The sequence below is a fragment of the Lygodium microphyllum genome, chromosome 28 (genome assembly GCF_053477565.2).
Source record: "Lygodium microphyllum isolate KBCC chromosome 28, Lygodium_microphyllum_v1.1.10, whole genome shotgun sequence".
NCBI classification, from domain to species: domain Eukaryota; kingdom Viridiplantae; phylum Streptophyta; class Polypodiopsida; order Schizaeales; family Lygodiaceae; genus Lygodium; species Lygodium microphyllum.
Genome location: NC_141162.1, coordinates 84,412,698 through 84,429,763, shown reverse-complemented (window position 1 = coordinate 84,429,763; position 17,066 = coordinate 84,412,698). Strand labels below are relative to the sequence as shown.

Genomic DNA, 17,066 nt, shown 5'->3' with positions numbered 1-17,066 from the left:
ACAATTTAAGCTTAACTCATGAACCATTTAAGACATTAAATATTAAATGACTATTTAACATTATGAGTTTTAAAGAAAACACAACATTAAAACATTAAACATTTAACAATAAAACATTAATAATGCTTGAAGAAAATCACAAAAAAAGTGTAAAGAACATGAGAATAATAAGGCTTTAATGCTATGTATAAAAGGCAATGAACATGACGATTAATAAGGCTACGCTTAACAAGCATAACGAACACGACGATTAATAACGCTATGTTTGAAATGAAAACAATATATTATGTTTTGCTAAAAACGTTTTGGTCTTGTTGAAAAACGAAGCGAACCGAAACATTTCCCCAAGGGGAAACGCCATGTGGCAGCTGTTTCCCCAAAGGGGAAACGTTTCAGATAGGGAAACGCGTTTCGGGCCCTCCTCATGTTTTGGCCTTTCGGGTCCTGTAAAGGGGCGTTTTCTGCTTCTATGATGCTGTTGTAGCTTGCAAGTAGTGTGATCACCAGGGTCCATGCCGAAGGCAGAGGGGCTGCAGTAGACGTTCCACTGCTACAACAGTTGACAAGGAGATGAAGGTGGCCAGGGTGGTGGCAAAAAATGGAATCAGGGGGCCTAGCGTGGTTGGACAGAGGTGGCTGAGGTGAAAGCTCAAGGGTGGGTTTGCAAGGCAGCGAGGTGTGGCATGTGGAAAACACCTTTCTCCAACAAGAATGTAAAAAGTGCCCGTGGGCATAGGTAGCATTCACACTAGAATGATTGGAGGAACATAGTAAGTGTAACATTGGTACAGGAGTTGGGGATGACAGAAACAGCTACGAGGGAGTGTTTTACCAGAGAAGGATCTTGCACGCAACAGTAGCAGTCTACCAATGCTTGAAACCCTGGAAGCAGGCCTGCAAGAGTTAAACGCAGGTACGTAAAGACCTCCGGCAGGCAGCAACCGCAGCGCATCAGTTGGTGATGACAGAGGCTAGGGCTGCAAAATGCAGCAGTAGACAACCTCCTGCAACAGCAAAGAGTCCTGAAAATAGCAACATTGATGATGGCATCAGCTTGGAGAGCAGCAGGTCCTCTTTGTGATGGAGTAGATGTGAATCAGGCTGGAACGTCACTATGCAGGGCTGGATTGCAATCGCAGCAGGAGAGATGGCAATGCTTGCAAGATAGGAGAGAGGGTGATGAAGGTGAAAGCAAAATCTGATGACAAGGATTAAAGTTGGGAATGCCCGTGACTGGCTTTACAAAACATTTTGAGTTTTTTGCTTATGACTTCTGAAGATGTCTTCTCCTCTTAGATAAATCTTTTGGGGCTGTTTTAAGTAGTGAATTCAGGCCAGAAAATTATGATGAGTTAGAGGTTAATTTGGGCTGTGATTTTCCTTGCTCAACAACATTTTCTTTGAAGTTTGGTATCAGCAACATATCACTCAGCATTTAGAGCAAGATTTACACTGAACTTGAGCCTACCCACGTATCCATCAGTTCCTCAATGTATTGTAAAGCCCAAAAAGCTAAGAGGGGCCCTTGCTCCACCCAATAGTCCTTGTGATGTGTGGACTCTCTTTCTTTCGTACTCATAAAGTGTAAGTATGTAAGATGCCACACCTTCTTTTGAGTCTGTAAGGATCCTTGCAAGGTATGTAACATGCTACACCTTCTTTTGAGTCTGAGCTGACAGGTTGGATACAGAAATGTGGACAGAACTCCTAATATCTGCACATTTCTTTATGACAAGGACATGGGATGTCCTTTTGAGAACTCCAGTCCGACCTTTAGCAATGGCTTGGATTGTTTTCTAAGAACTTGCAGAGTGGTCATATGAAATGGCCTGAATACCTTTGTAGGAATTGCAGCATTATTTGAGACTTCATATCACAGACCTTTTAGGAACGGATTGTGCATTATAACCTAAATTTCTTGTGTTGAAAGAGCAGACATGATGCATAGGCAAAATCTATCAGTGGTGTACTTCCACAAGAACTGTGGTGTGAACATTGAGGCCTTTCATGTTTTAGAGGACCTTGTTTGTGTGTACTGGTAGTTATTGAAGTAAAACATTGAAGGTTTTCTTCTTTTGCTTCATGGAACTCTAGCTTGTCAATGCATCATGAATTGATAAGATTTTGATGACTCTTTTTGACAGGTACACAAGTTTTGTTGCCCCCATCACTGCATCCAAGCTATATAGAGATGTATGATATTGTGGATTCTGATTCAGTATTTTTAGTGCTTTGTATTTGCTTATTGTACAAGTTTATGGATATTCTTTTATCTCTTTTTTTTTGGTGGGGTGTGGGGGGGTTTGCAGGTCAAATCTTACAATGATCTCACACATTTTGAAACTGCATACGTTGTGAAGCTGCACAGTGTGGCAAGATTGGCTACTCCACAGCCTGTGTGTTTTCGTACTTTCAGCCATGTCATGGAAATGTGTCTCGCTAATGGTGTGTTATAGCTCCATGCTCTCCTGATATTTGACTTGATTGTCACCAACAGGTCTTTACTTTTAATCATCCAAACTTCTCTACACATAATGATAACAGACGCTATAAGAAGCTGGCATTTGAGTTTGCACCAGACACTGGCTCTGTCCTAGTCCATGGTAAGTGAGCTTGTCAGAAATTCTGAGTTGTGTTTCATCAGTTGTTCTGATAATAATGAATCGTTTTGTGGGCATTTTCTAAAAGGCTTTGCTGGATACTTTGACTCGACATTATATAAGGATATTCACTTGGGCATTGAACCTTCAAGTGCAACACCAGACATGTTCAGCTGGTAAAGTCCTGATGCTAAAATGTCTATGCTTTTTGACATATTATTCCATCCAAAATTTCTTTCTTCCACCAAGTAGCTTCACTTCTCTGCTAGTTAAGTTGTATCTTTTGTGCATTACATCGTTGCATATAGAAGATGTTGCCTCGACTAGTAAACAGGCTTTTGGAGTAGGAAAAATTGGATCCAGTGTGGTTTTAAAGTGGCTGGTAGAGGTGGGAGGTATCTTGGTACTGTGCTTTTACCGTTGCTGCCACACTCGCACCTACCCACAGATGCCCACCTGCACATGCAGTTATCATGTACACTGTAGTGCACTCTGTTTACACCACATCCTCGCGTGCATTTACACAGGATAATTATCAGAACTGCTATGTTATGGGTTCTCTTTTTTGGTTTTGTCTTTTCACACCAAGTGAACGAACACTTGCAAGTCCTGTAGATGTCATTGATGGTGATTTGTGACAATACACTAGCTATCAATATTCTTAGAATAGTCAAACTAGCCATTGAGTATTCTTGAGCAGCTTCAATGTGGTGAATCTGTGATCAAATGATGCGAAACCAAGATGGGGGAACTTCTATGGCCTCCATAAGACAACTTGCAGTATATGTGAATTGGTGCTTTTCTTTGGGAGGTAAGTTGTTGGTCCAATACACTTGTTTTGATTAAAAATCTTTTTGCAGTGTGAAGGTTTGCAATATTTTTCCCACTTCAAAAGCCTATGTATGTCCCAGCTGGGTCCTTGATGGAGGTACATTTTTGGAGGTGTGTTGGCCCAAGCAAGGAAAAAATATTTCGTATAACCTAATCTCGTGTTCTTAAGGATGTTTCACCCATTCACAACCCAAATGGGCGCTCTTACTGGGTGGGGCTATGACAAAAGTTTGGTTATGTTGGCATGGAATGGGGATGCCAAATACAACAAAGCTGCTGCTTTAAAACACCTGTACCTCAACATTGTTGGTACTGGGCTGTCATGTACAAGAAATGGTTATACTAACTAATGATATTTGATCACTTGAGTATCAATAGGAGTGATACGCATACCATCATATGATGATATCTATCGGCCACCCATGTTGAAATTTAGAGAAGAGGGTAGACAAACATTTATTACTTTGCAACATATTGGAGATTTATGGGATAAAACAATCAAGACACACATGTTGCTTAATTAGTTTTTAGTTCTATGCTCCTTTAAAATTATTTTCATTTTTCTTTTGGTCTTCATCAGATGAGATAAACACAACCTCAAATTATGTGATAGCATCATTGATGCACAAAACAATGGTGCTATCATGCCCAAGAACAAGACCGTTTGGTGGAGACTAGATCATACTCTTCTATTGACTATCAGCATGAAGGATCAAAACCAGAGATGACCTATAATGACTTCAGCAATACATGCTTCTTCAGCAATACATCTATAATATTTTTACTTGACAAATGTCACAGAGCATATCAGGCTCTAATACCATGAAGAAACTGTAAGCAAGAAGGGAATAGAGACGGAGCAAATAGAGATGGAGCTAGATGCGCTCATCCTCTTCCATTATTCTCCAACAATTCTTCTATCTTCACAGTCTCACACACTACTAATACGATGACTAGGTTATACAACCAAACCATAGTTAACTAATACAAGTTAGTTTACTTCCAAGATTTTTAAGATTTTCTCACCTTTTGAGGCCTTCGGATAAGGTTTAGGAGGTCTCTTTCTCTGCATCTAGTCAGCAAGAGGGTGAAGGTAGGCTTGGAGAATTTATTGTTCATCGAATAGTCACTTCACTTGCGCTCTTCTTAGTGCTTCCTGAAGTTACCTAATTATTGGCTGCCCAAAAGACCTTACAGACAAACCCTCCCTCCGGAGTTTCTCTAGAGATACCGACCTTACAGACAAACCCTCCCTCGAGAGTTTCTGACCTCTTGGCAAGAAGCATCAGGCGAAGACTTGTAAGCTTCTTCGATGCACTCTAGAACCACTGGTGATTGGAATAGCAATCTTCATGTATATGATCTATAGTCCGTTTAGATTGTAAACTTCAAGGTAAACAATGGTTGATCAAATGTGTTTATTTTTTCAGTAAGCATCATAGTTAGACTTAAAGGTGCTACGAAGACACTACTTAAAAACATTATTTGACAGGTGGTTGGTGATATTGTACTGGAACTTGTGGTAATACTTGGCATGAAGCCCATGATGCAGGGATTCTTACTCTGAGCTTTGGAGTTGTGGCCCTCATGGGTGCTAACATTAATGCCATTCAAATTCCCCTTTTGGAATTTGGTGGTAGAGACTGTTTTGTACATATATATGATGTTTGCAGCTATTGTGACTTGTACATTCATAGTCTATCATTCCTTTGTTAACATGGTGGTCATTTAATTCACTTTCAAAGTTCATGTTTTGGAGGTAGATATATTTTCTGTCTTATGCTATTGAAGAGTTTGTCTTATAGAGTACTTCTTTGAGCACGCTTGATTTTTGAATTTAGGAACTTTGATGTCATCGAGACATGAGATGATCATTCAGCCTCAATCAGCGCAGCCAAATTTGCTTGTGGTGGTTTCAATTTGCTGAGCCCTAGTGCGGACAAGTATGGCTTCCTCCTAAAGTCATGGTTTTTACTTTGAATTTTTAGATTCTCAAGTCTATTTTGTTTTGGCTCAACTGTAAAACCACTTACCTATAGATCAGTGGTGTTTTGTAACATAGAGGCAACAACAATGGGCATCAAGAGTACACATTATTATCAAGAAATGGCTTCTCGTGGCATAGTTTATGATATGGATATTGATCCATACAACAAGATAGCAGTAACTGTTGGACAGGTTGGAAGTTCTTTTCATGGAAGGTTACCATAAGTTTTATATTGAAACATGATTGGCTAATATGTTAAGTTATTTGTCTTGTATGGTTTCAGGATAAGAAGCTGAATATGCTCAATCTTGCTAGTGGGAAGTCTGTAAGATGCTTCAAACTAGAAGGAGAAGTTGGTGAGCCCATAAAAGTATGAACAATGAATTCCTTGTTTTCACCTGCTCAATTTACTGTCAGATGGTGTAAAGAACAGGGCAAAAAAGGTATGTGTGTTTTAATGTTTTACAAATGGTGCATAAGATCAAATTGATGTTGTTTTTACAAGGATTTCTACTCTCTTCAAATAAGAAAGCTCAATATAATAAGGATTGAACCTTGTTCTTCTTAAGGTTGACCACTTGAAGATAATTGGCAAAGCCACATCTCTTTATATCCCACTTTTTCTGTCTGTAGATTTGCTACTTTTGATCTTTAAGACATTGGGTTTGTGTACAATATTTGTCATCATAGTTTCCGATGTCTTTTGCCCCTTTCTGTGGTAGGTTCGCATTGATCCTAGTGGGTCATAAGTAGTTTGATCACATTCTTATAAGAGCATGCACATGTATGACATATCAGATGGAAGCATTTTATCCCTGGGGCAAGGTCATGCTGAAGTAATAACAGGGATAGCTTTCACGCCTGATTGCAAGCCGCTAATATTGATAAGTTTAAGGTGGCCTTTAGAGTTGTATATATGCTGACCTTGGCTTCTTTACTATAACTTTTTCACTTGGTGATGCTAATTTATGGTTTTCAAAGAGTTCAATGGAGAGAGTTGCATATTTGTTTGGAGGCTTCCTAATCTTCTGACTAAGATGATGTGGAAGTGCTGTAGTTCTGACTCAAAAGGGCAACTAAACAGGCCAAGGTTGCAGAGACCATTCTAGAAAATGATGAGGGTGAATTAGAAGATTTAAGTTTTTGTTCTTTTGAATCAATATGGGAGGCCAAAGTTTGTAGTGCAACATGTTTTTGAAATATTGACATCAACATATACGTTAATATGAATAAATATGGAAACTCCAGCTGAATTTTTATGATGCCTTTGGTGCCCAAGAAAACATCTTGCTTCAGCTGGATTTCCATATGATGGTTTAGTTTGCCTCTGGGATTTCAAGTCTGCAGCATTGATAGCCAAAGTCAGAGCAACAACTATATCCATGCCAAAAAGTGGGATTCATGTTGCTTCAGATGGAAGTTTTTTTGTTACAGCAGGTGCTAATCACTTGAAACATTGGACTATCAGGTCAAATGCAGGACATCAATGATCTGGAATAGGCTCAGGTCTTGTCCTAGATGGGGGAAATGTTCATCTTGGTAGTCTGTGTGAAAATTCTTTTGCAGTAGTAACATCTTGAGAAGATTCACGAGATGGAGATGTCCAACCGGTTTATGCCTTGACCTACACAGGCATGCCCAAGTAGGCTTTAACCAACTTTTTCTATTTGGCACTTTTCTCAATTCTGCTACTAATTTAGTATAATTAGTGAATTGAGGATTGTGGTTGACACATATGATGTTCAACAGGAATAGTATGCCTTTTACATTGTGAACTTGCATTGAAAAATTGGGTTAATCGTAAGGTATCCTCTGATATGCAAGCAAGGATCTCTCTGTGGTTGCCTATCTGCAAACATAAACAACAGTTTCAGCTACTTGTTGCAGGTTCGACAAGGCCATGGTTTAGCCATTTCAAATTTGCACATTTCTTTTGCATGCAGTGATGGTATTGTGCAAATTTTCATGCTTGAGTCTCTTGCATTTACTGCAACTTTTCCTTGACCAGCGCCATTTGGATTCCATGACTTGACAGATGCACACACATGCTCCTGAGTCCTACCTTGCCACACATAATGTAAATGGGATCTCATATCCTGATGCTGTTGCTTGTCAATTTGCAACATCGCACAAGCTTGGTAAGTTTTATTTTGAGATAGCATTAGTGAGTCCTTACATTGAGAAGAAACTTAAAGCTGTTAGGTGTATAGTGCTTCATTTTTTATAATACATTAGTCAGGTTTCTCTTCAATCACTATTTTTACATCAAATATTTTGGTTCTTCCAGTTGTTGTATATGTTGATTATAGTTTCTTTGTTTGGGATATTGAGAACTTTTCAAAGGTCAGGACCTCTATTCCAGTATTGTTCAGGCCTATGCTTCTTAGAAGTTGTTGAGTTCTCTATTGAGTGGAAGATTAATGGTATCTGTAGCCTCTTTTACACTGTCTCTTTTGTGACCTTGGGAGGGTTTGTAGTGCTATTAAAGAACTTGTAAGTAACAACTGAAAAATGCTTGGGACATCAGAGGACATATTTGAATGCATTGCATGTATCCTCTTTGTCATAGGTTAGATCTGCATGATACATAGCATGTATCACTTCTCTATTGCTAAAGTATTTTTGAAAAAGGCCATGGTAGTTATGCATCATAGTTCAAAAGAATCATACTCTATCCTCTGATATGGTCATGTGGGGAATCTCCCCTAGCACACTCTACCCCCCTCCCTTGTTGCTTATAAGCACATATCCCACTCATGTGTTGATGAGTCACCTCCTTCCTTGAAGGAAACAGGGAGTGGAAAGGAATCACCTCATATTTAGACCTAGTCCCACCCTCCCGATTGATCAATGCCAAGTTTGGATTAGTTTTGGGTTGCATGAAAGTGTATCTTCCATGTTGGGTTGTTTTCCACCCATTTTGGGTTGTTTGGGGGCAAATCTGAAGGATAACTTAGTTGTGAGTAAGGGATAGGTGCTGAAGCTCTAGGATAGCAGGGCAACTTGATGTTGAGCAGATTCTAGGGCTGCAAATGATAGGATGCCCTAAAAACGAGGTTATTGACAAGTGTTGGTGCAGAAATTAGGGTTTCAGACAATAGAACCCTAATAACCAGCAAGTGGCCTTATTTTTTATCTTTGAAACAATAGAGATTGCTGTTACAACACTTTCTTGGTAGCATATTGAATTTCTCTCTCTCCTCTACTATGTTCTGCCTCATCTTAGCAAATCTGAAGATATTCAACATTGTTTTGGTGAAATCAGGCCTTATTACTGCTGTAAGTAGGGTTTTTCTGTTGTCTCAAGAAGTGCACCATTGAATATTGGCCATTCTCAGTTTTGCTCACCTGTTTGAAGGTGGACAACTCTTATATGCTCTTGGAGGTTTGGCAACAATGATGGGTCACGGGCTTCTTTTGCTTGGCTGGCAAGCATTGGAGAAATATAATCTTCAAGTTGCACTTAGTGTATAGTGGCTCATGGTGCAAAAACAAGTTATAATAAAAGATATAGTCATTGGAAGATATGCAAGGTTTAGAGTTTCTTGTATCTTGATATCTTGCATATCATATAGGACCTGAATTAAAACACTAGCTAGACCTTTGTTGCATTACTATGTTGTCATAGAATGGATAACCTAGGTTTTTGAATATCTACCCATATCATATAGGGCATGAATTAAGACACTAGCTAGACCTTTCGAAAGATTTCTGACCAGGTGTTCTAGGGTTTCACCCCCCTTTTGGAGCCAACATATCCATCATATTTGCCATTAGAGTAGCAAAGAAGAAAGTATTCAGTGCACGTTTTTGGTCTAGCAAAAAGCTTCAAGAGATGTAATGCTTGGAGATTGCTTCTGAGTAGTCCTAGATAATGATTTTATTTATCATCTTAGGTTCTATCAATACATAGCGCTTTGAATCATTGAGCTTTGTCTTTATATTGTGTAAAGGCTTTGTGGTAGATTTGAATCCCTTGCCTATTCTTTTTCTTCTCTTCTATCTCTTATTCTCTACTTCCTTCTCTCTCTAATCCCCAATGGATATGACCTTTCAGCTAGAACCCCTCCGACAATGCTTTATCCAACAATAGACGTTACACAATTTGTGTCATTGATTCAAGAATTGAGGTGTCAAGTGATGCCTTTTACTATTGCTAGGGACATCATTTGAGCTATGTATTTCTTTGACACTTGTAGCAATGCTAGAAAACTATAAATAGCTACTTAAGAGATGTTTGTTGCTTATGTATCACACATTTTAAAATTCCAATGAGATTCAATTCATTTCTTTCTACTTGATTTTGCATCATTGAAGTCCCACTCAACTCTTCCTCCACCTCTCTCTCTCTCTCTCTCTCTCTCTCTCTCTCTCTCTCTCTCTCTCTTTGTATAATAAGGAGCCTTCCCATCATGTGATATATTTTCAACAGGTATATCTACCATTGTCTTGCCATTCATGCATTAAATTCCTAGTAGGCATCCTTCACTGCTAGTATCCTACATATCATCAATGGATGTGGTAGTTAATGATCACGCATCCCTTTTCTACCATGTTCCTACCCATCATACAATGCATTTTTAGTAGGTATACCTTCAATTTGAGTACCATTGTCTTGCCCATCATGCAATACATTTTCAACATGCATGCCTTCACTACCACTATCATGCACATCATTAATGGCTGTAATATTTTGATAATGCATCCCTTTTTTGACATGGTCCTACCCATCATGCACAATATATTTTTAGAATTCTTGCCTTCACTACAACCATCATGCATTGGTATAGTGATTTGGTTGTCATGAAACGATTTTGCAACATTTGTGTCCTCATTGCCATGATCATGTACATCATGGTTTGCATGGTCCTCATGGATTATGTTTAAATGTTTAAATTTTCCTCTACATGATTGCCACATCCATCACAATCAACCACATCATCTACTGTTTCAATATCACATGTATATTATTTTGAACATAACTTTTTCAAGCATTACCACCCATTACATGCTCTATATGCATCCCATCCATTGCATGTGCCATAACCTCACTAGTGTACATTTCATCTCAATCATCATCATTCATCCTTATTTGTTTCTTCTATGTTGTCACATTCAAGATATAATTGAGGATGTATCCAACATGAGAACAACACTAGTAATGCATCCTTTCAAAGGAATTCAGTAGTGTCTCACCATGCCCAAGCTGTCTAGACATTGTACATGGCATACATATCCCCACTCTATTGGTTGCATGAAAATGTTTCTCAATAAACCTTCTTTGAAAATGTTAATATGTATTTTTTCTCCCTTTCAAGATGCTCCCATGCTAGAAAAAATTTTATAAGAAAATGTAGGTTGATTTGGAGGCCATCATTATCATTGTAGTGGGTGAGCTATAGAGAGCAACCTAATAAAAGTTTTAATGGCCAAACAACATCTTCTTTGCCTCAACCATGGAATCTCATGGAAAGAAAAAACCCCTGAATATAGAATATCTACTATCAATAAAGAGCAAGAAAGTGTATTTTTTTGTGGAAGCAAAGGAAGAGAAATTAAACATTTAGATGTGCATGATATATAAGTATAATTCACGAAAACAAAATTTTCCATAAAACGCATATGTGCATCTTCATCAACTACTGATGGCTACCATTTTGGTTGCATGACAAAGTAGTAATGTCACCAATAATAATGCAAAATGGTAAGCAAATAAGAGAAATATGGTTTGGAAAAAGGTTAGAAGCATATGCACGACTAAAGGGGGCATCCATGCTCATGAAGTTTCAAAAGCTTCAAATTTGGATGAGAGTAGTAGAATGACATCAAGTTGTACTATCGCAATTGGTTGCATCATATTTCTTGTACTTTGACTGAGTGAGCTACAATACCAAACACTTTCATTTCCTAACATACATCTTAAAGCTATGATTTCATGCAAATGCTATGTTTGTATTCAAAAGTGATGGTAATGATTGTCCAAACAATATATATACTATTCAAATACTGATGTGGATAAAATATTCAAACAAAGCCAAGATTTTTTCCAATGTCACACTAGAACTGAAAACCATCAAGATAGAGTAGGTTAGTGCGGATATTTCTCAAGTATAAATGCCTCGAGGAAGTTACTATATGTATATCCTCTACATCACATGCGTTCAAGGCCTATTTATAAATGTCCTTATCTCTAAATTTTTTAAATATAACCCTTTTCTATTCACATAATCCCATTATATAACACTATTTTGTATGTAAAAAATGTATAAAAGTAGAATTTTAAAAATGTCTTATTTTGAACCCACACGATACATACATATATCCATGAGTAACTTACCTGAGATAAATGCAATAACAAAGTGAATGATTACCAATTTGCACGGGACATGCATATGGTTATTCAATGGTTGTTGATGATAATCGATGCTCTCTGGCAATCTTATGCCTTGTGGCTCTAGTAAATATACATCTTTGTAATGCTACCACTAATGATCCCTATGTAAAAGGTTTTAGCTATCTTCAATAAATGACATAACATAGTCTCCCCTAACACACACAAACTTTGAATCACAGCACTATAGCTCTTTGGAATGTATGTTGCATGTTGGAAAAAACCTGATTTTGATTGGAAACTTGATGTGGATTGTGACAAAAAGTATTAACAAGCTATTATAGGTGTTGTTGATGATGGTAGATGCTATAGAAACCTCCTTCTCTCAAATAACCCCATAGGCCAAAGGGCTCCCTCAATTATGAAACACCATATTGAGAGAATCTTTCTTAGCTAGGAGTGAGGGCTTTGATCTTTAATAAGAGACTGCTAGTGATATGACCCACTATTTCCCTTTGAACTTGCATGATGAAACCCCACTATCCTCTATAGTACAGGAAAAACCACTGCAAAATTTTGTATTCATTTCGCCTTCGATTCAACCTACCCATCTCTCATTTTTCCTCTTCCATTTTTTCATATGGCTAGAAGATGAGAAGCCTTCACAAATTGGATTGTACAAGAAGAGGAGAAAATTTCCACCATTGATCTTACACATCATATTATTCATGATCATTTAGGAGGTATTCATTAGCATCATTTGGAATGCTCATCAAACATCTTCTTATGAATAATCAGGATTTTGCTTTCTTGCTTTGTAGCTAGCATGATTTGAGGGCGTCCACCAAACTCGATTGGCATGCTCTTCTTGCTATAGTGGTGGCTCTCTCTCTCTTTAATTTTGAAATATGATTTGTCATTGTCCACCCATACAATAGCCCATCTCTTGCAGATCATGTCATCCTTGTAGATCACTGCATCAAAAGAACCTCCTCCTCCCTTACTTCTGTAGGTATATTTATTTGGTGGCTTCGATTGTGCCCACTTTGAAACATAAAACACAACCATTTATTGATCAGTCAAGGAAACATTTTCTATCTTTCCTCTTCACTCTTGTAGATGATCAAACCTCTGCAAGAAAGAACAACCATTGCAATTATATGAGGTGTCTATTATCTCATGGTACAAACTGGTCTACAACAGCTTCTAGTCAGACTCTCCTTATAATCATCATAATGGCCCTAATGGGACATAGTAGGCTCTAGCTCGAGGCTTGAATCTACTCCTGTTTGACTTTATGGACACCTTCTCCACCACTTTGATCTTATCATAGACATCTTCCTTATATGCAAACAAAAATTTGAAATTTTTGGTCTATATGAAAGTGTTTTAACACTTAGAGAACCAAATACATAAACTTTGGAGAAGATTCCTTCCATTTTTCCTTCCATGATTGCATGCTACACCTACTATTTAAAATACAAGTAATGTTATTGTTATTGACCTTCATAGAGAACATGAATTTCCATGAGATCTTTGTTATACTGGTAAACAGTCAATTTAGACTTGTTCTACCACTCAAAAAAGTTGTAGAGATATAACATTAGTTGCAATAAACCTTGGATTTTCTCTTTCCTTTTAATCTAGAAAATCTCTTGTAGCACAATTTTGATGTTTTTCTGCTACCATTGCCATTGATTACTCTCTATTCTACAAAAAGTATGACATGGATAGATATTGAAAAGTTACCACAGGTATACATTTTACTCAAGCCAACAAACTGATAGAAACATCAATTATCTTGGCCTCTATTCCTTCATTCCTACTAGTAGAATGCTCTTTAAAATACACCTACTATTTAAAATACAAGTAATTTTATTGTTATTGACCTTCATAGAGAACATGAATTTCCATGAGATCTTTGTTATACTGGTAAACAGTCAATTTAGACTTGTTCTACCACTCAAAAAAGTTGTAGAGATATAACATTAGTTGCAATAAACCTTGGATTTTCTCTTTCCTTTTAATCTAGAAAATCTCTTGTAGCACAATTTTGATGTTTTTCTGCTACCATTGCCATTGATTACTCTCTATTCTACAAAAAGTATGACATGGATAGATATTGAAAAGTTACCACAGGTATACATTTTACTCAAGCCAACAAACTGATAGAAATATCAATTATCTTGGCCTCTATTCCTTCATTCCTACTAGTAGAATGCTCTTTAAGTCTTCATGTTAGGTTTCCTCAATGTCACCAACACCTTGACATCATGGAAACCTTTTTAATTTTATTATAATAACCTATTTTCCCACACATTCCAAATAGGACATATCTTTAAGTGGTAGCAACCCTCTATGTTTCTTGATAACAAGTTTGATGGTTGGAGATTTGTACCCTGCTCTAATCTTTATCATATTTCTGGAGCTAGACCCTACCACAACTATAGTATTGAACACAAACCACAAAAAACAAACCTTCAAATTCTATGAATGGGTTGAGGCCATGATCTACATGGAAAGATAGAGATAGGAACATGATTTTTCAATATGGTGCTAACTTGTGTTAACCCTCAGATAAACAAGGTGGAGAATTCAGAAAATCTAAAGCAGAAGACAAGGCCAAAGAACGAGAGAAAGAGAACGAGAGGGAGAGGGAGAGAAAGAGAATGAGAGGGAGAGGGAGAGGGTGAGAGAAAGAGAGAAAGAGAGAAAGAGAGGGAGAGGGAGAGAAAGAGAGGGAGAGGGAGGGGAAGGAAATTTAAGATAATAGACTTATTGATAATGGCATGCAATGTGATTTGCCATGGGCCACGTACTGCATCAAAATGAACCCAAAAGTATTGTTATAGAAGAAGAAACCCTTAAATTGAGTATAGGATAATTTCTCTCAGGTCTTATGACTATGAGTAGAATTGATTGAAATAAATTTTATTACTATAGTTATAAAATTTCATAGATGGCGCGCATTAATTTTAAAATGGATTACTTATACTCAAAGCCGAGATATAACAAATAATTATCTACCGGGACAAACAAATCGTTGAGCATGATACAAGGCCGAGATATAACATCGGAAAATCTCTCAACTACTATATACAATGCAAGATTTATGGTCAACTTGCAACTTGACATACATCTCCATAAAGCTATCCATTTAAGCCTCGTTTGCTGTAATGTAGATAAGATGGTAAACGAAGAAGGTATTATTGTTCAAAACCGCGAGACGTATCTTAATCAGCGTGTCCCATGTCCTTGCTCTCAATGAAAGTTGGCAATTAGACGAAAACGCCGATTGTCTATAGAACACGTACGACGATTTGGCGAGTTTCAATCTGAGATCATTGATCAGGCGATTTCGGATTTTCAGCAAACGGTAATTTGAAGATAGCATTTTTCATGCATTGTACTCTCAAGCTAATTGAAAACCATACACAATAAGATTGGGTCTTGTTGGCAAATTTTGTATCCAGGGGGGTGATGTCTCGACCCAACAGGGAGTGCACCCTTTGCCGCCAATTAGAAGAGTTCGTGGACGTGCGATGGATGGATTGCAGGAGCCAATCGACCACTCACAAGGCCCATCTATATCGTCAATGCCAAAGGAGACAGACAACCTTCCCGACCTGCCTACAATCTTGGAGCCTGAGATGGAGGCAATGATCGATGCATTGATTCCCATGGATTTTGAGACATCTGACCCGCTTAGAGAGGAAGCATCCATACCATTATATGATAGGTGTCGAGTATCTCGGTTGAAGACATTGCTTGCACTCTTAAGTGTGCAAGCAAAATACGGTTGGAGCGATACGAGTGTGACTGAGTTATTTAGGTACCTTGCACACAGGCTTCATTGATTTTTTTTTAAACAGTATTATTGCAAACATTTGTGTTTTTTCAAGGTGTTTTATGATTTTTTTCAGGTTATTGAAATATCATATATTGCCACCTACAAATACCATGCATGAGTCTCGTGATGATGCACGACATGTTTTACGGAAGCTTGGCATGGACTACAATAACATCCATGCATGTATCAACGACTGCATATTGTTTCGAGATGAATACGAGACTATGGAGACATGTCCAAAGTGTGGTGCTCACAGGTATCGACAGGACTTGCAAGGGCAAACCATCCCTCAAAAAATTCTCAGACACTTTCCGCTCATCCCCTGCATAAACCACATGTTTCACACGTCTGCCATGGCAAGCTTGACAACGTGACATGTGCAGAATAGCTCCATGGATGGAGTTCAACGAATATCAGCAGATTCGCGCGCATGGAGCCACATTGACTCTACCTTCCCAGGCTTTGCGCGAGAGCCAAGGAATCTTCGGCTCGGTCTCGCCATGGATGGTGTGAACCCATTCGGTCTGCGCTCGACTTCTTACAGTGTGTGGCCTATAGTGCTTGTCAACTACAACATCCCTCCATGGCTTTCTACGAAAAAAGGACATCTCATCCTTAGCTTGCTCGTCCCGGGCCGCTACAAAGTAAAAAATATGGACGTGTATCTTCGTCCATTAGTCGATGAGCTTAAGATTTTGTGGGAGGAGGGGGTCACGGTGCAAGATATGAGCAGGCGTGATGGTCGGCGGTCAGCCAACATTCGAGCCATTCTCATGTGGACGATGCATGACTTTCCGGGATTGGGAGAGTGCTCAGGTGAGCAGACCTTTGTTCTCGCTGGTAATATCTATATTTTATTTCATTCAATCAAGTATTCACTAGGTCGTGGATCGCCTTACAGGTCTGGTTACCTCAGGTTATCATGTATGTCCATTATGTGGGCCACAGTTAGACTCCCGAAGGTCACGAACCATGAAGAAGATGGTATATCAAGGACACGCCCCTTTCTTGCCGGAGGATCATGAACTCAGGGAAGGTTTTCTTGGACGACCTCCAGCACGTATGAACGCTGCAAGCTGGTACGAGCTGAAAATGGTAAACCCGGAATCACATCCAAATGGAATGCGACGGTTCTCAGTTTTCTACGAGTTGCCATATTGGACCCACTTACAGGTCAACCACTTGTTGGATCCCATGCATATTTTAAAAAATGTGGGCAGCTTGCTATGGGACCACATCACATGAAAGAGAGACACTATAGGGTCACGAATGGATTTAAAGGAGGTAGGTAAGATGGAGGCGCTTTGGCCGCAGTTGAGTGCTGAAGGGGGAGTGCACCTTCCTCGGGCTCCCTGGGTTTTGTCTACCAAAGAAGAGCGCTTTGTGAAGCAAGTAATCAAGTCTATCCGCACTCCAACGGGTATGATGTGTTCTCTCAGGTCCGCATTTTCTAAAGATGACCAAATG

The 17,066-nt window shown here is 38.6% G+C and overlaps 1 long non-coding RNA gene across 2 annotated transcripts; it reads left to right on the top strand.

Annotated features, from left to right (window-relative positions):
- The first annotated feature begins 2,384 nt into the window (after window positions 1–2,384).
- On the top strand, window positions 2,385–3,563 carry LOC148011698 (uncharacterized). 2 transcript variants are annotated; one of them, XR_015689260.1, is made up of 3 exons: window positions 2,385–2,603; window positions 2,689–2,776; window positions 3,461–3,563. It is a non-coding gene; the product is annotated as an uncharacterized LOC148011698 (long non-coding RNA). The 2 variants fall into 2 exon arrangements; XR_015689259.1 differs by having other exon boundaries at window positions 2,396–2,603; window positions 3,468–3,562.
- Window positions 3,564–17,066: the final 13,503 nt, after the last annotated feature.